The 4,655-nt window shown below is 30.1% G+C and overlaps 1 long non-coding RNA gene across 1 annotated transcript; it reads left to right on the forward strand.

The window, feature by feature from the left end:
* The first annotated feature begins 1,993 nt into the window (after window positions 1-1,993).
* Window positions 1,994-3,977, forward strand: LOC114074194. The gene is made up of 3 exons (XR_003574640.1): window positions 1,994-2,168; window positions 2,873-2,948; window positions 3,516-3,977. It is a non-coding gene; the product is annotated as an uncharacterized LOC114074194 (long non-coding RNA).
* The last annotated feature ends 678 nt before the right edge of the window (window positions 3,978-4,655 follow it).

Consider the following 4,655-nt stretch of genomic DNA (forward strand, 5'->3'; position numbering starts at 1 on the left):
TAGGAGTTTAAAAATAAAAATTTGAAGTTGAAAATATTTTTAAAAAATAAAATTAATTTTTTGGGGAGGGGTTGGGGTTGGGGGGGTGGCCAGTGGGGTGAAGGTCAAGGATCAGGTGAAAAAATAAAAAATTTGAAATTGAATTTTTTTTTTTAAATTGATGTTTTTCCCCAAAAAAAAATGTAATTTGAAATTGGAGGAGAGTTATGGAAAATGTTTTACTTAATTTTTGAAGGGAAGTCATTTTCCTTAATTCTGAGGAAAATGAGTCGATTTGGAAAACATTTTCTAAAACTTTTGTCCCAACCAAACATGAGAAAATTGGAAAACATTTTCCCGAAAATGTTTTCCTTCGTACCAAACACACTTTTTTGTTAAAAATTCTAATCACTTCATTAACAAGTATCACACAATATGACCTTTTTAATGTTTCCCTTAACTATTGTCTAAAGCATTCTTTATCATCTTATAATTATGAAAAAGACATCAAGAGTTTTATACCAACCATATCAACTTATACCACCATTTTGCTATTGTTACTACTCACATTTTTTAAATATATAGAATATTTAGTATTGGATCATGAAATACTAGTTTAGGAGATTTATGGAATTTTTTTCTTAGCAAAAGTGGATTTAAAGTAATCACATATGATTAGTGTCAACGATTATCAGGAATTCTTACAAAGTGATGTATTTTCTTGATCCACATCATTTACTCTTTTTTATTTTATAATCGTGGTGTCTGGATCAGCTTTCGTACACCTTGACTAATTAACTTTATGAAATATTTCTCATAATCCACCAGTCACATGCATTAAGCAATGTTATCAAAAGCAAAAAATACAACGCAATATAAATTTAAATTAATCGAACTAATTTAAAAAAACCGGTCGCTACTCCTACGTTGTAGTAATTGCTTTAAACATACAAGAAAGTTGAAATGGAACCAATTAGTGTGTGATAGAAATGAGTGAATAGGTGATCGATGAAGACACTTCCAGATATTTTAATAAAGTAAAGAGTGAAATGTTAAAAGAAATATTTAAATAACTGTTTTTTTTATTAAAAAAATTATATTTGAATTATTGAAAGTGTGAGCATTATATATAAACACTCATTCATTATTTTAAGAAACACAATTCTCTTTTTTATTACATTCTCGCTTTTATTTTAAAAAAATTGTCACATGATACTTCACATTAACAAAGAAATAAATTGAAAAGATTATTACTTCTCTCTATATAATGTTACGTTCCTTTTCTTATGAATTTAGATTTGAAATGACAATTTTGTTCTTTCCCTTAGCCTTTTTATGCTTAGTTTGTATTTGGAAAATGGTTGGTGTGGTCCCATATGAGATCCGGTAAATTTTTGGTGATTTGACCCTTCTTGAGTTGAGAATTATTGATAGGATTGACTTTGGTCAATATTTTAAATTCTGAGCATTCAATAGAAATTTCGTCTATTCTAGTGTGTCTAGAACGTCGAATTTGAGCTAGTTAGTTGGTTAGTTAAGCTTTCGAGACCTTGGTTTGAATTTTGAGCGTTTGGATGAGAAGTTGAATATTAAGACTTTTGCGAACAAGGTCTCGCTTTTGGGACTCTGAGACCCTTCTTTACCGGCCAATTTCGGGATTCTACCCATTTTTCTCAATTTTCTCTCGATTTGAACTTAGGATTGGTGATTCATAAAAGTTTTTCTTAGTGATTTTCGTGTGGTTATGTTCCTTTACCAAGTCCTTATCATTTCCTTTAATTTTAAGAATCCAAAACACCTTTTAAATATGAGAAAATATATCAAATTCCTCTTGAACTTGGCACGAAAACTCGCTTTACTACTTAAACTATACGGGTGTTTATATATCCCCTTAACATATTTGATGTGAATTATTTTCAACCTTCCGAGCTCCAACCTCCTGCGCGTGTTGATACAACTTTGTAGGTTTTTTAAAAATAAAATTTGACCCTCCAATGGGTAATATCCGACCCATTACATATTTGAATGTAAATCTTCTCTTTTGTAGAATCCTAATTTCCTCTTCTCCTCACCAACCCAATCATCCAAAAATGGTGACCTAATTCATGCTTTTTTTCTTTATTTTCCTCAAATCTTAGCTCTTCAAACCTAAAAGTTGAATCTTTGAAGGAATAATTGTTCTCCAAAATGTAAGCTTCAAATCTATTCTTCTTTATCTATTTATTTTTATTTTTATTTCTTCTCTTTTTCTTATTATCTGGGTTTTTTTCCAGATTTTGTTACGCTAATGGAAGAGAAATCTTCAGATTCGATCTTCTAGCTAGGTTTGAGAAAAGAGAAATAACGAGAATCGCGGACTTAGGGGATTTAGGGATATTTGTTTATAAGTGGGTCGGGTTGTATTTTGGGAACGGGTAAGATTTTTTTTTAAATCCTTAGGCGACGTGGACCACTAAAAACGCGCATGTGTAACAATGCCCAGCCTTCAACTGGGCTGGAGCTCGGAAGGTTAAAAATAATTCACATCAAACATGTTAAGGGGGTATATAAACACCCTTGTAGTTTAAGTACTAAAGCGAGTTTTCGTGCAAGTTTAGATTATTTTTTTTATGTATTTTCCCTTTAAATATTGATTTCAATGTGGGTTTTGGGGGTCTTTCCCCTAAGTTGGAAAATGAATATTTTTTTTATTTGGATCTTGTTTCTTGATCGATTTTGATTGGGTTTCAATCATGAATCCCTCTTTACTTGTAGGATTTGATTTTTAACTAAAAATTTGATTTTAGCCTTTTAATTTTGAAGTGATATTTAGACTAATTTATTCCCGATTTGAAGTCTTGTCAATATGAATAATATTGGAGTCTTTTTGATGAACTTTTTCCATTCTTGATAGTTAAGGATCATTCAGGTGATTGTGTGGTTGATGATGTGCTCTGATAGGGTTGTCCGAGTGATGTTTCAGTATTGAGGTAGGTTTGGCTATTCTTATTTTAAATTGAAATGAGTAATTAACCTCTTTTAGGAAGTCAACTACGAAATGAGTAGTAGCATGAATCATAGAAATTAATATATGTTGACCTTCTTATTTAGTTCATATGATGCCTATTTGTGAGCTTAGCCTGTGCGGGGGCTTGTGTGATATATGTAAATGTTGTGATATTTGAGTAATTGTCCGAGTGAAGGGTTGTGTGACCTATCTTTAAATTTGACATTGATTTGTCCGAGTTAGGGGCTTGAGTTGATTTTTAAACATCTTAAAATAAAAGAAACGCTTTCTAAGTGGTGAAAATTGAATTAAAATTATTTCCTCCTCTATCTTTATCATTTGAGAATGTATTTCATGACTTGTTGAGCTTGCGAACTTCATACTATTTGAAAAATCTTGATGAAACGATTATGTCTTGTGTTGTATGTGTCTTTTGCCTTCATCCTCATAAAATATATCACTGTTCATGAAAATACGAGAAAGTGGACGAGTACTATTTTTTTGAGAAAGAAAATGGGACTCCTTACTTATATTCTTAACCACGAGTTAGGTGACAAGTTGATGAGATTATGAGAACGATATGTATGTGGACTACAAGTCCAGCATGAGTCCTTTTTTGGAAGCTAAATGCTCGGCAAGGTGTATACGGCATGTTGTGCGACGACCTTGGTACCACCACATCATCCTGTCACTTTATGATCATCTCATTACATCACATTGACCAACTTTATTGTGTTGTGTAATTTGTTTATATGTCGATTTAAATGTCAATTCTACTCTCATGTGTTCACATTATTCACGCTGTTCTATATAAATGAGCGACAACGATGTTGAAATGAGATCTTTCTGCATGTAGGACTGGAAGCACTTAATAGCTTATTTTTAAGTCTGTTTAGTTGCTTACATTCAGGGTCTGACTTACTGAGTACATGTGGATTGTAATCATGACCCCCTACTTTTGTTAACCTTTTGTTGCAGTCTATAGTCAGGTGATCCTCGTTGCGGCTGGTTAGATCCATCATATTTCTTTCTTTCGCAGTTGTGTGTGATCTTACATTTAATTTACTTGTACTTCAAATATTTCTTTATTCCTATCAAAATACAACTATCTAAGATGTTTCTTAAGAAAATAACAGAAAATATGATATGATTAATGACATTAAAATATTCAACAAAAAAATAATAATGAAATCGTGTGAAACAAATATTGCAAATTAACATGTCATAATGAAAATGACCATAATTTAAAAGTACTAAATCATGTAAGAATAAGTTTAATAAGTATTAGTTACATGACTAAATATTAAAGGAAATTAAAATTAAATTATGTATTTTAATTTTGTAAACCAATATAAAACTAAAGAACAAATATTTAATATTATTGTCATTCTTAGTGTTGAATTGATTTTCTTTTTGCATCAGTATTAATTTGATTTTGATTTAAGTTCTATTATAATTACCAATATATGTTGACTATAATCTTTACTGAACCATTCAGAATTCTAGGTTTCAAACTTGAAATAATATATTAAATGATAAAAACTATGAAAAAGTATAAGAAATATTTAAAAATCATATCAAAATAAAATATTTTTATGTATAAATAAAAATTTTAAATTATATATATAATGTCAAATTGATTTGATCTCGGATTAATTTTCTTAGTTAAAACTAAACCATTTAATTCAAT

This window comes from Solanum pennellii, chromosome 10, assembly GCF_001406875.1.
Source record: "Solanum pennellii chromosome 10, SPENNV200".
NCBI classification, from domain to species: Eukaryota; Viridiplantae; Streptophyta; class Magnoliopsida; order Solanales; family Solanaceae; genus Solanum; species Solanum pennellii.